The 19,506-nt window shown below is 39.2% G+C and overlaps 1 long non-coding RNA gene across 2 annotated transcripts in view; it reads right to left on the bottom strand.

Moving 5' to 3' along the window:
- LOC140529541 (uncharacterized) overlaps positions 1 to 19,506 on the bottom strand; it is a 72,742-nt gene that overhangs the window by 955 nt on the left and 52,281 nt on the right. The gene's annotated exons all lie outside the window — the stretch shown is intronic.

Genomic DNA, 19,506 nt, shown 5'->3' with positions numbered 1-19,506 from the left:
GTGAAAATGTTATTTCACAACAGAGTTTTTTCTTGAATACTTAATGATAGCACCTAATATTTATGTAATACTCATGGTATCGTCTCTGAGCATATAATTCGCAAATCTATTTTTCCAGCCCTAACCTCTCTCCTGACCTCCAGTTTCACATCTCCAACTGCCTGTTGGACATGTCAACTGGATGTCTCATAGACATCTTAAATTCAGCATGTCCACAAGTGATCTCATTATCATTCCTTCCAAACCTCCCTTTCTTACTGATACCCTTATTATCCTGAAGGGCACCATCATCTTTGTGGTTACCTAGGTTCACGACACAGGGATATTCCTCGCTCTCATTGCACCCCATTTTCAATCATTGTGAAATCCTGTCAATTCTACCTTCTTAACAATAATGCAGCAGCAGTAGTATTAGTGGTAATACTAGTAGTAGCAGTAGCAATAGTGGTAGTAGTAGTAGTAGTAGTAGTAGTAGTAGTAGTAGTAGTAGTAGTAGTAGTAGTAGTAGTGGTAGTAGTAAAAAGTATTTATATAGCACTTTAAGGTTTGCAAAAAAATTTACAAATATTAACTCATTTTTATCTTCATAACAACTCTTTCAGGTAAATGTTAGGTAGATAGAGGTTAAGAGGCTTGCCCAGAATCACAAAGCCAGTAAGTGCCTGAGGGCAAATTTGAACAAAGGGCTTCCTGTCTCCTGTTCTGGTGTTCTATCACTGCACCATTTAACTAACATCTCTAGTATATACCCACTTCTCTAACACTGCCAGGTGATGCACAAGTCCTCATACCTTCATGTCTGGACCACTGCGTGTGTGTGTGTGTGTGTGTGTGTGTGTGTGTGTGTGCGTGTGTGTGTGTGTGTATGTTAGTCCTTCATTGCTGAAGAAGACCATGCAGATAGAGCACCAGTGCAGGAGTCAGAAGGACCTGAGTTCAAATCTTACCTCAGACACTTGACACTCACTAGCTGTGTGACCGTGGGCAAGTCACTTAACCCCCAATTGCCTCATCCTGGGACCATTGCACTAGTCTTCTGGACTATAAAGGTACCTTCAAGTTCAAATTTATGACCTTAAATCTTTCCTTCCCTTATTTTCTGCTCCTCATTGAAACTTACTTTTCTCCTTAAGATACCAATCTCTCTTGAAACCTTCTCCAAAACCAAGTGCTCCTTCTGCTGTGCCCCCTGACAAAGGCTAAGAAGAGAAGTTAAGAAACTTCTTGTGGCTCCCTTCCATTTTCTCTTCTTTTTAATTTTATTTTTAATTTATGGAATAAAACAAGCATTTCTATAACACAGCACAATTTCAAACTCTCTCTCCACTACCATTGCACATCAATAACAATAATAACTAGCATTTATACAGCACTTTAAAGTCTAAAAACCATTTTACGTGTTACTTCATTTGACCCTAATAACAACCCTGGGAGGAATGTACTATTATTATTCCCATTTTACAGATGAGGAAACTAAGGCAGACTGAAATTAAATAACATCACTAGTAAATGCCTGAAAGTGGATTTGAACTCATCTTCCTAATTCTAGGCCTAGCACTCTATCTACTCTACCACCCAGCTACCCCAAACTACCACTCCCATAACCTCTGGCTCTAGATTACCTTAAAAATCACATGCCTGGGAATGGTCATATCATTGACACCTCATCTTCCAGTGAAATTAACTCCAGGTGCTGGAATTCCTTCTTACAGTTCTAATTGCATCACAACTACTACAGTCTCGGTAAGGGGAGAGGGTAGGGGAATTATATGTCTATAGTAAATTTCAGAAAAAATCAAAACCTTTTCCTTTATTGTATATCTATAGTCATTCATAAAATTGCATTCAAATTTGTGTTTAAGTAGAGAGAAACCTCAAGTAGAGGTCCTTCCTGCAAAATGCAGCTTGGGAACTTTCCTTTACTGGACTCTGCACTAGAGTGACCAAATACCCCTACACCAAACTCAGTGCCTGCTGCCTAATTCCCGTACTTGAAAGAGTATCTGAAACTGTTTTTACAAGTTAAGAAATAATGATGGGGGAAGGGCTTCCAATCCAGTCTTTTTCTGCTAACTATTCTAAAATAACTCCAAAAACAAAAGATCATTCAACAAACCAAGCCACCTGAATTCCATCATTCAGAATAACACCCACATAGATTTTCAAATCCAGCAGCCCTATTACCAAAGGAAAAAAGTCCCTAACACTGATGTACATTTTATTGTTACAGTTAATATCCCCAATAACTTTGAAGAGGTTTGTACCTTTAACTAAGTTTGACATTTGGTTTGAAGCGACCTCTGATGTATATTTTTATTAGAAACATACAGAGAGTTTGTTCCACATAGCACAGGTCGACAGGCTACATTACTTAGTGATCTTGACATTTTCCTGGAATAGTGAAGAATAATTTTCCTCAACTCTGAACAGGAAGTATGTAGTTTGGTCACTCAACATAAATATTCTAGCAATACTTTAACTATCTCACATAAGCATTTGTTTTACCTCAAGTTAGGTATTAATAATCCACAGATACATCAAGTCTTTCTTGTCGTTTAGTCTGCAGAAAAGCTAGGAACTCTAGGTGCCCAATGGTATTGCTAAAATAATCATGAAGCATCATTAGATTCCTGAAGCTGATACTGAGAGAAGGTAGAGTTTGCAGTGAGACCTACTTGACAACCAAGGGTTATACTCTAACCACCTCTGCCAGTCCTTTGGTTAGCTGATTCCATTTCAGACCATCAACCAATATTTATTTAAGCACCTACTATGTGTCAAGTACCATGCTAAGCTCTTGGGATATTAAAAGAGGCAATAGATAGCCCCTGCCCCCGAAGAGATTGCAGTCCTATATACAAACAAGATAAATACAAGGAAATAATCAACAAAGGGAAAGCAATAGAATTATGGGGGATCAAGAAAGGTTTCTTGCCAAAGAAATTTTAGCTGGGATTTCAAAGAAACCAAGGAAGTTAAGGGGTGAAGATGAGGAGGAACAGAATTCCAATGAAGATGCCTGGAGTCAGGAGATGGCATTTCCAGTTAGAGGAATAGCAAGGAGGTCAGTGTCACTGGATCACAAAACACAGGGGTAAGGAGTAAAAAGGTTAGAAAAGTAGAAAGGGGAAAAGTTACAGAGGGCTTTAAAGGTCAAACAAGGAGTTTTATATTTGATTCTGAATAAATGGGGAACCACTGGAGTTGATTGAATATGGGTGTGACATGGTCACACCTTATCTTTAGGAAGATCATTCTGATAGCTAAGTGGAGGATAGAAGGGAATGAGGAGAGACAGGACAGGGAGACCAAGCAGCAGGTTATTGAAAAAGTCCAGGCTTGCTGCATTTGATTATGGCAGTGGCAGTGTGAGTTCAGATCACATATGGGTGGTCATACCTAGGAATGGCCCGAGCCAAAGCTACTCCAGAAAGGAAAATTTTTTCCTCAGTTATTCAATTGAGTCAGAAAGTCAGAGTACTATAAATCACATTCTTACTAAAAGGTGAAGTCGTCAAATCTAGAATAGTCAATAAAAAGGCAATAAGTTGGAAAATTCAGGAAATATAGGAATTTGAGGAACAGTTCACATTTTTCCACCAATCAATCAACATTTATTAAGTGCCTACTATGTACCAAGTACTATGTGAGGCTCTGATGATACAGAGACCAAAATGAAATTGTTTCTGTGCTCAAAAACCATACACTCTATTATTGGAAGATCAAGCATAAACAAAGCAAATAAAAACACTTTTTAAACTATAAAGGCAACACAGTCGAAAGGAAAATACTGACAAACACATACATACATTTCATTATTCAAATGTTAGTCAATTTTTTGTCTGCTAAATATATTAATTCATATCAATGTAGAAAATCAAGCCATGAAAAAAACCCCAAAACACAAAGCATATTGATCTGAATGTCCATTGATTCAGGTTTTAGTCTTAGATTTTCTATTAATGAAGACTTACATCAAAACACAGATGACCCTGGGTTGGGGAGGAGAAACTAATAAATAGATAAGACTCACCATAACGCAGAGGAACAGCGATCAAAGTTGGACATAAGATCTTAAAGGTAAGTTAAGGCCACAAATCTAATTTAAAACAAAAACTGAAAAGGAAGGGCAAAGGAGAAAACTGCTTATCTACATCCATCAAGCTAGATGGAATAAAACATAACTACCATGTAGGCAGAAAAACCCAAAAGTTTATGAGACAAAATGCAATACAAAAAGCCAGTTGAAAAAGAAAAACTAGCTTTAAATGGCCATATAAGAATGCATAAAATATGAGTAACAAGCAATAGAAGCTAGAGGTCCTAATACAAGGAGGCAAATTTGTACCTCATAGGTTTCGCCTAGATATGGAAGGATGAAATTCATGACAGGACTACAACTCTGGAAAGGCATACCAGCGTGTGTTCATCCTTTGTTGCCAAAGAAGACCATGCCATCAGAGAAATAATGACATGACTTGCACTTGACTTTGTTTTGAGTGAGGGAGGGCTGTGCAGGTCAGCAGCCTTACTTCTCCTCCAGAGTCATCTGAATCAAGTGACCAGATATTCATCAGGATGACTGGAGATGACCCAGGATGAGGCAATTGGGGCTAAGTGAGTTGCCCAAGGTCACACAGCTAGTGAGTGTTAAGTGTCTGAGGTGAGATTTGAACTCAGATTCTCCTGACTCCTGCACTGGTGCTCTATCCACTGTACCACCTAGCTGGGAAGGGCATGCCATATGCAAAAGAAAGGAGGAGGGAAATTAAAGGGAAGAGAAATAACATTATATATTTGGAAGGTATATGTCTGTGAGGAAGTCTAAGAAACAAAGAGAAGAGACGTAATACAGAGCATTTTATTAAAGACCAGTGGACACTCCAACAGAAAGGATATCCTCATCATATAATCTAGTGCTTCTTATGGGTTGTGACCTCATATGGGATCACAAAAACTTTGGCAATAGTAAAAGGTTTCTGAACGTACAATGACCAAAAATTAATTAAGAATCAAACGTGTAATGAATCCAAGGTATTTTGGTTCTGAACACAAAGGAAATGTACTTTGCACAGCATGCTACACAATGCCAATGAACATTACCAGAATGTGAAAAAGGGTCACGAGTAGAAAAAGGTTAAGAAGCCCTTAATAGTCCAGCTAGACAGAAAGAGAAAATAAATGATGAGTTTCCTATAGATGAAATTTAGTAAGGGGAAATGAGAAGTTCTTCTATTTGCATTCAAGAAATTAATTTTGTTCAGTACAAGATAGGGTAGACATGATTAGAAAGCAATTTGTCTGAAAAAAAATACCCGGAGGTTTAGCTGAATATGATACACACTCAGCTAAACTGTGATACAACTGTGATACAACAGCCACACTGTGATGCAACTGATAAAACAAGCTGTTGCCTTGCATTGAGACAGAGCTTCCAAGAATGAGGTTAAGGTAGTCCTGTATGTTACTGTGCTCTGATCAGACCACACATGCAGTATTGTGTCCAATTCTTGGCATTTCTTTTTAGGAAGGACATTGGTAAACTGGAGAAAGTCCAGAGCAGTGCAACCAGGATAGTGAGGGGTCCCAAGGTCATGTCATATTGAAAATTGAAGGAACTTGGGACTTTTAACCTTGAGGAAAGAAGACTCCTGGGGAATATGATAGCTGAGTTCAAGTTTTTAAAGGGCTACCATGTGAAAGAGATTAAATTTGTCCCATTTGGCCTCAGAGAGAAAAACTAGGAACAATGGATGAAAGTTAAAAAGAGGCAAATTTTGACTTGATATAAGAGTTTTCTTCGAGAGGAATGAGTTGCTTCAGGAAACCCTGGCTTCCCCTTTCATGATGGTCTTCACACAAAGGCTGAATGACTGCTTGTTGGATGTCCTTTTTTGGGGGTCAGATATAAGTAGAATTAGATGACTATTGATGTCCCCTTCAACTCTGAAATTTTGTGATTCTGTATTTCTGTAATAGGGCTGGCCTCCGTTTTAGCAAAGCATTCGATTACAAGTCTCTCAGAATATTCAGATAGAAAACATGGAGAGATAGGGTACAGGCAATAATATAAGATGGATTTAGAACTGTCTGGATGACCAGATAAAAAGGGTAGTATTAAAAAATAATTCTATGTCGATTTAGAAAGAAGTCTCCATTGAAGTATCCCTGGGATCTGTGTTTGGCCCTATACAGTTTAGGTTTTTTATCAACAACTTGGATCAGGGCACAGATAGCAGACTCATCGTATTAGCAGATAACTCAATTGGTTGGATTAAATGGCCGCTGAGATTCCTTTCCACCCTGAAATTACATGATTCATTATCCACTACTGGGTTTTAAAGCTGTTAAAATAGTATAAATGACTCTCAATAATATGCACTAATGGAAGAGCAAAGAGATTCATAGAGATAACATCTAGATCTTTTGTTTGTCTTTCAGTCATGCTCCTGAGCTCAAGCTCAGGAGAGTTGATTGTTCAATTTATACCTCAGAAATCAACAAACTAAATCATGTTGGATTTATTGTTTTGTTAATTGTCTGGATTTAAGAAAGTGATGGAGAAAATATTAATGACACAGATGAAGCTTTAAAGTACATAATAGGGATACTGTTTTAAGAACCAGTTATAAAACATTTACCAACATACGTCTCCAGAGCATGTATACACATAAATGTATATAGAACAGTTCATACTGAGCTATTCCACTCTTCCAGTTGTTGGCAGCCCAGGTCTCAGTCTTGGCAGTGTCAGTATTACAAACAATCAGAGATTTAGTTCTAGAACAGACCTTAGAGGCTATCTGATCTAATTCCTTTATTTTACAAATGAGGAAATTGAGAATCCAAGAAACTGACTAAACTTGTCTCAAGTCACAGAAGTCACAAGTGGCAGAGCTCAGACTTAAACCCAGATCTTCAAATCCAGAATACATTTGAATAGCCCATTTGCAAAGAATGGAGATTGATCGTTCTCTTATCGATAAAAGTCTTGGCACATAGTGAGCACTATATAAATGTTAGTTATTATTAGTATTATTTATTAGTTAAAATGCCAGGATGACTACTCGTGAAAAGGATATCATGACACCCTACATGTTTTCTAGTCAAAGAACTATAGCATGTTATGTAACTTGGATCTCAAAGCCCTTTGGTATGGCATTCTATCCTCATTTGTGGAGATAAATACCCTGAGTCTTCATAAGGAGAGGAGTAGAGAGGAAGAGAGAATCCTACGGGTTCTTCTTCAGGTCTCTTCTAGGCTACTGAGTCTCTGCAGACTTTAGGTATTTCTGATCTCCAGAGAAAGGATGGATGATGCCAGTTTCATTTCAAGTTGCTAAAGGGAAAATAAGACTCTGGGAGAAGCTGATATGAGAGAAGCTAAGTCTCCATCATCACCCTATCCCCAGCAGAAATTTCAGGTAACTTTAGTTCTTTCTCTCTCTGTTTCTCCCCCTCTCTCTCTCTCATTCATTCTCTCTCTCTCTCTCTCTCTCTCTCTCTCTCTCTCTCTCTCTCTCTCTCTCTCTCTCTCTGTCTCATTATTCCCAGTAGGAGAACCTCTTCAATCTGATTATCTGATATATATCTTCATATGTATACTTTCTCTGATTTCTATGTTGCTACGGATGGATAAATGAGTTTCTCTGCTACTTGTTATGTGTGCTCATTGAGGAATTAGTATTTGGTAGGAATGGAATCAAGCTTTGGATTAAAGAAAAGGTGATCAGAAATTAACTTGAACCTGAAAACTATATCCCCTGGACTAACACTATTTTAGGGAGCAGATAGATATAATTCTAGCCTAGTACCCCTTCTCTCTGAGGAGAGCAGAATGGCCAAGCTTCTGGTCCCAACCTCCTATTTCTCCTCTTGGCAGGAATTTGTCTCCCTTGGAGTAGGATGGGGGAAGAAGAGGTTAGAGATGTCTATTCTGCCTCCTATTGAGCCACAAAATGACACCCTCATGTTACCTGTGGGAGACAAGACTCGTTATAATTAGAAATGGAAGCAACCTTAGAGATCTAGTCTTACTCCCCTCATTAACAAAGGAGGAAACTGAGGACAGGAGAGGTAGGATAACTTGATTAACATCACTTACCTAATAAGTAGTAGGATTGCAATTATAACCTAGATCTCCTGATAGTGCTAATCCTGCCAACTATCACTTATTTATGAAGTTCTTTCTGTGTACCAGGTGTGGTGCTAAGCATAAGGAATATATGCAGAAGGAGTTAAAATTCTACTGAGAGAAGATGACACAAAAAAGGAGATGAAGATGTGGGTATTACAAGGGCAAGGTGTCCAGAAAGTCAGAAGCATACCTGGAAGAGGAATGAAGGATGGCCAGCTCTTCCTCAAAATGGAAGTTCTAGAATGAACTCATCAAGGGGAGAAGGGAGCTGCAGGGACAGAGGGATGTTCTAGGGACCTCCTAGGGGGGAACGCAAGCTCAATCATGGTGGCAAAGTCCAGAGAATAGAGATCGCACCATATAGTCCATAAGGTATGATGAACAATAGTTGAGAGGAGAATTAACCAGGAAAAACAAACAGGCGCTGGTTCCTTGTATTGCTGTTATTTAGTCATTTTCCAGCTCTTCATGACCTCATTTGGGGTTTTCTTGGCAAAGATACTGGAGCAGTTTATAATTTCCTTCTCCCACTGATTTTACAGATGAGGAAATTGAGACAAACAGGGTTAAATGACTTGGCCAGGGTCACACAGCTATTCAGTGTCTGAGGCTAGATTTGAACTCAGGAACTCATTTGAACTCTTCCTGATGCTAGGCCTGGCACACCCTCCACTGAACCACCTAGCTATCCTGGCTTCTTGTAGTACTTTCCATTAATCACAGTCCTCCTCACCTTTAGAAAGGTCCTCTATAAAACAAAATGTCAATTGGATTCTCTCCCAAACCCGTGCTCTTGTCTAATTCCAGTGATGATCTCTCATTTTGGAACACTTGAGGAAACCATTTCTCATTCCTGTGGTTGGATACAAGAAGATCAATTGGGAGAAATTGGGAAGGGTGCACAGTGTGGTGGACAGGGCACTGGATTTAGAGTTCAAGCACCTAGGTTCGAATTGGGCTTCTTCCACTTACTACCTTTGTGAGTTTGGGTAAATATAACCTCTCTGGATCTCAGATTCTTCCTCTGTAAAAGAAAGGGGTTGGACAAGATGACCTCTTCGAGCTCTAAACCTACGATCATGTATACACTGCTTTGCACCATACATCCACCTTCTGTTCTGTTGTCAATAGTGTAAAAAGGGGTACAGGGATGCAAAAATACTCTCTACTCGATGTCTATCATGCCACATGTGACTTCTGAAACAGATGTTTCCTGCTTGTGATTAAGAGAGAAGTGTGAAATTAATTGCATGACATACTGATAAGAAGTCACTGAATTGGGGGAGGGAAGAGAATTGGCAAGGGGGAGAGAGGGTGCAATTCACCATATGCCACCTGGTAAAGGCACAAATGCAAAAATAGACATATTCTAGACAAGCTCTGGAAGCCCATGTGAAGCAAATGCAGAGTGTCGCTATTCACATCATCCAGCCAACATTCAGCTAAGCCCATGAAAGGAGGCGGTGGTGTCGGTACAATTTTCGAGGTTGTAGAGTTTTTTCAAAGGAATTGGTTTGCCTCTCTGATGCTGTTTGTTAGTGAGTGCAGACCATTAAAAAGCTTTTGACAGCTTAAGCAGGTGCCAACTTGTGAGTGCTTTGGGAATGTCTACAAGACAAACATCCTCTTCTCACTGTAAGAATTTGGAGGAGTAACCAGCGTCCACATGGCCCTTTGACAGTGCCTCTTCTTAATATAGTAAGTATGCCCCCTTCTTCATTTCTATTATTAGCCTGGCCATATCGTACCCATAGGAAGTCCTATAGACCAACTTCGTTCAGTTTATTCATATGTGTGATTTTTCTTATACTATAACAAGGCCACATGAAAAAAATATTTTATGTGGCTAAGTCCTTAGGAATCATGTAAATCAAAAGTAATGCCATTTAAAAAGAGAAAACGTTTTTGTCCCATGAAATCCCCTATCCCACAGTACCTGAAAAAAAATGAATGTAAAATTTTAAGAATCTTCAGCAATAAAGGTAACACTACTATAAATAAATGTGGAAACACATGTGCTACATTCCCCCCGAGTGCTGCATTAGCAGGGTTTATTTCCCCTCTGTTCCGGCCTTGTGGCTTTGTGTTGTTTGAGGGTCAAATGTTCCTAGGACCATTGTGTGGGCTGGATGGAAGCCAAATTCCCTAGGTAATGCCCCAGCTCCGCTCTCCCATCCTTCCTTGACCATGCAGCCTTCAAGAATATATAGCCTGTTGTGCTGGAATAGTATCATTGGAGGGAGAAGACTGGAAAGAAAGTGCCCAGCTTCTTTGGAGGCCCTAAGCCTCAAAGAAAATGGGCTCCTGCCCTTGCAACTCTCAGACATACCAAACGTTACTGTAAGTTACTATGAGTGAGGCAGATCTGACACTAGCAAGTTTTGCACCCAAGGCAAATGGCATGAAATGCTCCCTCAAACACAAGTGAAGAAAGATTTCATGCATGAGGGGATGGTGGGAACAGCAGTCTGGGGAGGAACTCACATGAGGTATTTTATTTAACTAAGTTTTCAAATGGTAAGTTTGGTTGTTTCAGGCTAAAGCAAAGTGATCCAAATGATAGCCCACTGACTCTACAGTTAGGAAGGCCTTTCAAACCCTGGCTCTGATGTTAATCTGAGTAAACTTGGGAGAGGAACAACCTCCCTGGGTCTCATTCTCTTCATTTATGTGGCACTGACTACTCTGATCCTCACTGTCTGAAGGCTAAGTAGGCTACATTTTGACCTTCCCACAGGATTCTCTGGGACTCTTGAAGGGGCTTAGTATCTCTGCCAATGGATCAAGCTCCCACCAATTGTGTTCCCTCAATTTTAGGGTACCCCCTGCACTTCAGATCCAATTAACCACTTAAGTTATAGTGGTTTTTTACAAGAAAATATTCATTTCAAAGGAACAGGAAAAAATATTTAAACATCCTTCCAGCACCTAGGGGGACATAATCCTCATTATACCAACTGTTTCTGGGGAGCAGAAGGGGATTAGGTTCACCATTTAACTCAGTTCCTACATAGCATCAGTCTCACTATGTCCCAAATTCAAAGTCCTCTGGGCTTATGTCCCAGGACAGTAGATTTTCAAGGCTTCCCCACTGGGAACCCCAACCAGCCTGGAATCTTGGTTTCAAGATAGTCACAGATCAAACTTAAAGGTCCATGTATTCTGCTGCCTGTGCCTACAACTGAAAAAGACAAATGAAACAGACCAAAACCTTAAGCCCAATTCTCAGAGAAGTAGGACCTAAAAGGGGAAAAGGGGAAGGGGGAAGGTAGTCCTTCCCTTATACCCATCTCAGTACATGAAATTTGTGCTTCAGGTGAACAGGACTTTTACTGCCCTGAGAATGTGATTGCACCAGTCCTGAAGCCAGTTCTGGAGACACAATCAATGAAAAGAGGACATATGGTAGAACAACGCATGCTGTCTTCTCCCAGAAGCAGGTCCCTGCTGTCTCCCACATGGGTGCCTCCATGTTACGTGGTCTGGGCGTGTGGCAAAGTCTAGCTACATTTATAATCTGAAGAAGCTGATCTGGATGATTTCTGCAATGCCATCTTTCTCTAGCTCTAGGATCCTAGCAAGAACCAGAAGCACTCTTGGTACCCTTTAAACTGGATCCCTGGGGAGAAGTTCTGCTCTAGTTCTGCCTCTGAAGGGAGAAGCTCCACTGGGATTGCCTCATGCCACCTCCACCTTCTTGTTCCATGTCTGTATCATGTTCCCTTCTACTGTGGTTTCTTTTACTTTTGAAAAACATGCCGTACTTTATCTTCGTCAAAACAGAGCAGGCAACAAAATCCGTTATCCACTGCAGCTGGATTCATCCATGTTCAACAGGATAAGGGTTCTGATCTACCAAATAGCAAAACTGATGGTCTTGTGCTTTCTAAATAATTTGTCCCTGTACTCACTGAGCAATTTATTATTATTTCTTATATTCAGTTTTTTTAGTGGGTAACTCTTTTGGGCAGACCATTCTGTTACTGTCCATGAGTCATCATTTATATCTCAAGAAACCAGTAAGTCTTTCTCGATAGACATCTACATATGATCATTTAGCTCAGGAGTAGCCAGTCATCCTCTCCATCCTGCTTCCAGGAGGGATAAAATAAAGCAAAAAGACCACCAGACTTCCTGGCACCACTATCATAAGGGCTAGGACAGCCACATGTCTTCCCCAGGCCAACCACACTATGGGGGAGAGCATATCATTGGCATATTTGCATAGGTCTACTTTGAGATTCATAAAATACCACAACAATCCAGTGAGGTTACTATTAGTATGAATTCTATTGTTCCCATTTTTTAAGAGTTGAAGACTGGGAATAAAATCCTGATAGTGGACTGAATGCCTGCTGTCCAAAGACCAGCCTCACTAAATTCAGGGAGACTCATCAACAGGGTAGCCATGGTGTGATGGCAAGTGTTCAGCCTCAGCAACTTATGAAGATCATCTCCTATAAAAGTAAGGAGACTGCAGCTGTGATAGTACAGGGAAGATCCATGCTGGTGAAATCATGGATGCTTGGAGTCATGGTGATGAAGAAACTGAGGACTAAGATTACTTGCTTGTAGTCACACAGCTAGTATATGTCAGAGACGGGACTCCTGATGCCAAGTCCAATACTCTTCCCACAATGCCATGCTTCGTCTCCAAATCCTTTGTCACTAGCCATTAGTGCCAGAATTGCAACATGGTCCATTTAACATATAACCAAATACAAACGGAAAAATCACTTTGGTGATTCTACATTTTTGAGTTAGTGGTGTTTTGTTTGTTTTCGGGTTTGGGGAGTATTTTCTGGAGTTTGCAGGGGTTTCCTTAAGATATTTTTTAAAAATCTCTTATTGCAAAGACTTGATGGACCTGGTTCATTTTCATCACTAAAATGCAGATATCAGATGCAGTAACCCTTGTTCAGGAAGTTTTATTATTGAACTGAGAATTTTAGGGAGGGAGGGAGTATACCCAATGGAAGAAACCAAACTGGCCATAGTATTAATCTGTATAGTAAGAAATGGCAGGAAACAAAGTAGGTGCACAGTGAGTAGAGAAGAGTTAAACAACTTGAGGTCTATGAAGTGACTTCATATTATGGCATTCTAGATAAGAAATAATGTCTATGAGGAATTCAGGGAAATATGAAAAGACTTAGGATCATAAACTTGGAGCTAGATATGGCCTTAGAGGTCATGGACTCCAATTCCCTCTTTTAACAGATGAAGAAACTGAGGCACACTGAAGTTAAATGATTTGTCCAGGCTCATACAGCTAAGTGGTTAAGGAAGGATTTGAATTCAGTTTTTGCTGACCCCAAGTCTAGCTTTCTATCTACCTGCCTTTTTCAGGACAAAAAAAGGAAAACCAAAAGAATAATATTCACAAGAACTACAATAATGTAAATAACGCTGCAAGCACTTAGCAAAGTGCCTGGCACATAGTAGGCACTTAATTAATATGCATCAACTATTATTGGATGACATCAGAAATCGTGTTTTACTGAAGAGGAAGCAGTTTCAGAAAAACCTGGGAAGACTTATATGAATTGATGCAGAGTGAAGTGAGCAGAACCAGGAGATCACTGTACACAGGAACAGCAACATTGTAACGATGATCAACTGTGAAAGACATGGCTACTCTGATCAACACAGTATTCCAAGACAATTCCAAAGGACTCATGATGAAAAATACTCTTTACCTCCAGAGAGAGAAATGAACTCTGAGTATAGACTGAAGCATACTTTTTTTACCTTTTTCTTGCCTTTTTTTTCAACACAGCTAATATGGAAATATGCTTTGCATGATTTACATAAATAATTGATAACATATTGCTTGTTTTCTCTGTGGACAGAGGAGGGGCTAGACAGGGAGTGAATTTAGAACTCAATTTTTTAAAAAGAATATTAAAAATAAATAATAATATTTTGAAAATTTTAAAAATAAATCATATTTAATGCAACAACCAATCTTGGCTCCAAATAACAAATGATGAAATATATTTCCTTGTGCTGGGGTGAACAATAGGCATGAACTATAAGTAAACTAGGGGTAGATAATGTTGTAAATATATTGTCAGACAAAGTCCAGTTGGTTGACTTTTTCTTTTAAACCAATATTTCATTGATGTAAAGGAATATTCTAGAGGTGATATTAGGAAGTCATTGAGGACTAAAAAAATGGAAATCATCAACAAAGCATTTTTAACTTTTAAAAAATTGAAAAGAGGATGCAGATTGCTTGGGGAAAATAATATCTCAATCACTTCCAGGCACAGGAAGCAGAATGTAGAAAGAGCGCATGCATGCATGCATGCACGTGCACATACACATACACACACACACACGCACACACACCAAGAAATGGGAATGGGAAAGACAGAAGATGAATTTGTAAGGAAGAGAGGAGGAGAAAAGTGAGGTAGGTAAGAGAAGAATGAATGACGATGCCTAAAAAAAATGACAAAAAGTTTTAGTTGAAAGCCATACAGGGACACAAAGGGATTGCGTGATGAGGCTGTCACAGTGACAAAATACAATGATTTTAGAAAAGGCATATTGTATAAACTGGGTGAAGAACAAATGTAATTCCTTCTAGTATAAAACTTGTCACTTTGTTATCTCCCTGGGGAAGTGAGCTTTCTGCCAAGCCAAGTGTCATTTCACAGGTCTGGAAATTCTCTCCTGTGGACTATGCAATTCTCTGTTCTGTCTTTATCAACATAGCTACTCTGCCCCTAACTCCTTGTACTAACATGAAGGAGAGGAAGCAGCTGGCAGGGAATCTTAAGAGTTATTTTAATTTTGCTTAATGTAGGTGGCACTTTGAGAATCAAAAGAAGGGGTTTTCCATCCACATTTTGATTTATTTTTCATCTAAATGCCAATTTCCTGTTTTTAAGCAGAGGAAAACTTTTCCAAGAGGGATCTAAAATATAACAGTGCTTCCTAGCAGAGGGAAAGATGAGGAAGACAATGGAAAAACAATTCTAAGTGGATTGTTGATCTCACAAATGAAGAATTTTAGAGGAATTCAAGGAGTGTCTAGATATCTTAAATGGCATTTTGTTTCCTTTTCAATTCATTAAAATCATGTGCATTCACTGAAATATGAAAAATAAAGGGGGTTTTCAGGTGTAATCTTGGTTTTCTTATAAAGGAATCAAGTCAAGAAGAACCTTTTGAGCTTGTATCGCCAATCACCGTGCTAAGCTCTGGAAATACAAATACAAGCAGAAAGAAAGCTAATATGAGACACTTCTGTCCTCCCCTCAAGAAGCTTACAATCCAATGGTTGGAAAGACAACATATAGAAGTCGGGGGAAAGGTAGCCAGTGTTGGAGAAGGTCCAGGATGAGGGTCAGAAGCATAGCCTGGAGAGGAATGAAAACAGGTAGTCTAAGTGTCCTACTTAAAATGGAGATTCTGAGAGGAACTAGCCAATCAGAAGGAGGGACATATGGGTGGAGGTCACTTCCAAAGCAAGATCCAGTAATAAAGAGTTCAATTCCAACCGCCACATTTAAGGAAGTTAGCAAACTAGAAATAGTCTAGGTCACAGCAACCAAGATGGGGAGGGGACTGGAAACCTTGTTAAATAAGCAGCAGGGAAAGGAACTGAAAGGTGATAACTTGGAGCAGATTTATTAGCAACGTGATAGATTGTGTCTAGGAATCTAGATGAAGCCATAGTAGATATAATGCAAACACAAAGACTAATCTTCCTGAATTCAAATCCAGCTTCGGACACTTACTAGCTGAGTGACCCTTGTTTGACTCAGTTCCTACTCTGTAAAATGAGCTGGAGAAGGAAATGACAAACCACTCTAGTAGCTTGGCCAAGAAAAATCCAAAGACACCAAAGAGTCAGAAAAGTTGGACACGAATTGAAAGAACAGTAACCTGTAATATTCTCTTTTGATCAGCTGTATGGACCAAGTAGAACTGATGTGGTTAGGTTACAGTATCTTAGGTAGATTCAGAATGGACAATCTTTGATGCTAGCCATGATGGATAGATGGATTACATGATAATAACTTTGAGTAGATTCCGAACAGGTTGAATGAGCAGACCCAAAGACTTGTAGTGCATTGTAATAATCATTAATATTTCAACTTGACTCTACTATAGTACAGACCTCTCCAAGTTGAAATATTAATGATTATTACAATGCACTACAAGTCTTTGGGTCTGCTCATTCAACCTGTTCGGAATCTACTCAAAGTTATTATCATGTAATCCATCTCTCCATCATGGCTAGCATCAAAGATTTCCATTCTGAATCTACCTAAAGATACTGTAACCTAACCCACATCAGTTCTTCTTGTCCATACAGCTGTCAAAAGAGACTTTTACAGGTACTGTTTTCCAATTGTGTCCAACTTTTCCTGACTATTTGGTTGTTTTGGTTTTTTTTGCAAAGATACTAGAGTGGTTTGTCATTTCCTTCTCAAGCTCATTTTACAGATGAGGAAACTGAAGTAAACATGGTTGAGTGACTTGCCCAGGATCACAAGGCTAGTAAGAGTTATAGGCCAAATTGAACTCATGGAAGAAGTCTTCCTGATTCCAAGCTCCATATTCTATCCACTGTTCTACCTAGCTGCCCTTTTTACAGGTATTAGAGCTGTCCAAAAGTGGAATAAACCACTCAGGAAATAGTGAGTTCCAACTCACTGTAGGTCCTCAACTAGAAGCTTATTTTTGTCTTAATCCACATGTTTTAGAGCAGGTTTTTGTTCTGATATATGTTGAGCAAAGTCATTTCCAACTCTAATCTTCTATGACAGGTCACAAGGCAATGTCCAGTATAGTGCCCCGAACTCAGAGGCAGGAGATCTATGTTTGAGTCTGGCTCTGTCACTTATGTGCTGAATAAAGGTAGTAAGCAATACATTGGCAAGAGATTAGCTGCATAAAGCTATTAAGGAATTTGCTTGAGCAAATCATTCCACTTCTTGATATCTTTGAAAGATGACTGGCTTGGTTTCTTTTCACTATAAATTGCTTAACTTCACACATTCCTCACCCAAAGACAACCCTTAGTAGGTCATGAATTGTTGGGTTCAAAAATAATCATCAACCTTTGGCCATCCTTCCAGTAACGAACCTCTCTGAACTTACAATAGCCCACTCTTTAGGTAATAAGAATGTATTTCATTTCTGTCCCATACCCAGGGCCTTTCTATTTTGGTAGGATAGGACCTACCCAAGCTTGAACTCCACTGGTATAGCATCAAGAGTATAATGATATCTCTACATTGTGAAAGGCATTGGAAAAAGACTAGAATGAAGGAAACAAATGAAAAAAGAGAGAAAGAAGGAAGTCAGTCAATTATTCGGTTAACACTCGACAAACATTTAATATGCACCTACTATGTGTCAAGAATTATGCTAAGTGTTGATGACACAAAGTACATAACATATATACATACATGACAGTATGAGATTGATAGTTCAACCATTAGTATCCCTATTTATACATGAGGAAACTGTGATTCAAAGACATTCAGGGACTCACTGAAGCTTGATTCCTGAAACACTTGCTAGAATGCTTTGAGAGAATCTCCTCTGATATATGTGAGTCTAGAAATATGTCTAATTCTTTCAACTAATTCCAATACATTTTGTCCTCTGATTCCATCCAATAGCCCCAAGCACTCCACTCTTCCCAACTAGAGTAACCAAGTTGCACTTCATTTGTGTCTAAGAATTATTCACACCCATTTTATACCTTTGATGTATTAGCTCTCTAACTCAAAGAGGCTTTCTCAACTGATAAAGGTATCAGGTTATAGAGCATCTTATTAGTAACACTAATTAAGATTGGGGTGTTTTATACCCTGTGCCTTGTGCTGTAAATCTTTCATTATTGAGAAAATAATTATACTCCCCGAGTTGGGGGAGGAATGGATCTAAATCTGTTATGGTGGAAAGAAAACTGAATCAGGAATCCAGATATCCAGGTTTGAGTCTCTACCACTAACTAGCTGTTGTAATTTTCAGCAAGTCACTTACATACCCTCTCTGTAACAGCTTCTTCATCTATAAAATGAGGGTTTTATAATAGATTATTTTCTAAAGTCCCTTCTAGCTCAAGCAATCTATGAATTTATTACCTGAATTATTCAGTGGCGCGTGCAATGGTTCTACTTCCCAAGCGGAGGACAAGGAAAGAACTGAAGGAACCCAGCTAGCTTCCGGTGTCCTGAGGCAATGTAATTTGGCTGCAGGAGACAAAGGCAACCCTGGTCCAGGTGAGGCTCATTGAAAAATCACTGTATGGTCTGTATGTCAGAAAGGTCTAATTTCCCATGGCTTGAACAGCCACGGTCAGAACTCCAGTTGCAAAGAAAAATTTAAACAGATCATTTTGACTGTTGAATAAATTAGGATAAACCACTCCAGTTCTGTCTTGGAAGCAGGTCCAGGTCAGCATGATATTCTGTAATAGTTTGGGCTTAATTTTTGAGGGAAGCACCTTGCAAATCTAAAAGCACTTTCTAGTTATTAGTTATTTTCATTATTGTGATAATTATTAAACATTTTATTTTTCTACAAAAAGTCAAGAATCTGCAGGCAAGTTTCTGAAGAGTTGCCCCCGAAGTCCCTGCTGCCAAGCCTTCTATGTAACTCTCACAAACAGCATGGAAAAATGAAAATAAAAGTGTCTGGGGAGTCAGGAGGTCACTAGTTTGCATTCTGTCTATGTTTCTATGGGACCTTGGGCAAGTCATTTCCCTTTTTCAGATCTCAGTTTCTTCTTTTGCAAAATGAAAGGGTTAGATTATATAGGTGTTCAGGTCCCTTCTACTTCTAACTTTCTGATAATTAACCACAGGCTCCAATACTCAACTTTCCCCTTTTTCTGGATGTTTCAGCCACAGACTCCCAATTCTGTGCTTCTGCCTGATGAACCCAATAAAAAGAGGATTTTGACTAGATAGTACTAAATCCTAAAGTGGACCAAAAGACTCCGGAATTTGGAAGACTTTAAATGTGAGGTTGAGAACTCTAGAACACAACATTCAGAACATTCTTCCTGAGAAAAAAGAGAACCAGTTGATAAGACTTCAGGACTAATATTTGAAAGGATTAATATCTACCGGCACATCCTTACAACATGAGTTAGACCAACTTTACTCCTTTCCTGAGACAGGGATTCATTTCTCCTAAAAGGAAATAAAGCAGTCCTGGACCTAATTGGCCTCTGTTTTCTGACTTCCTGGTCACCTAAAAGTATAAAAAGCCCCTCTGGCTTGGTGGATTTCAGATGCCTACATGAGTCATCATGTCTTTCACCATATCCTTCCCTAATGACCAGATGCCTTTTTATATGAAGATGAGGTAGACAGAATGCAGAGAAGCTAAGT

This window comes from Notamacropus eugenii, chromosome 2 (assembly GCF_028372415.1).
Source record: "Notamacropus eugenii isolate mMacEug1 chromosome 2, mMacEug1.pri_v2, whole genome shotgun sequence".
NCBI classification, from domain to species: domain Eukaryota; kingdom Metazoa; phylum Chordata; class Mammalia; order Diprotodontia; family Macropodidae; genus Notamacropus; species Notamacropus eugenii.
The sequence above is the reverse complement of the archived record's forward strand: the minus strand, read 5'-3'. Positions and strand labels throughout refer to the sequence as shown.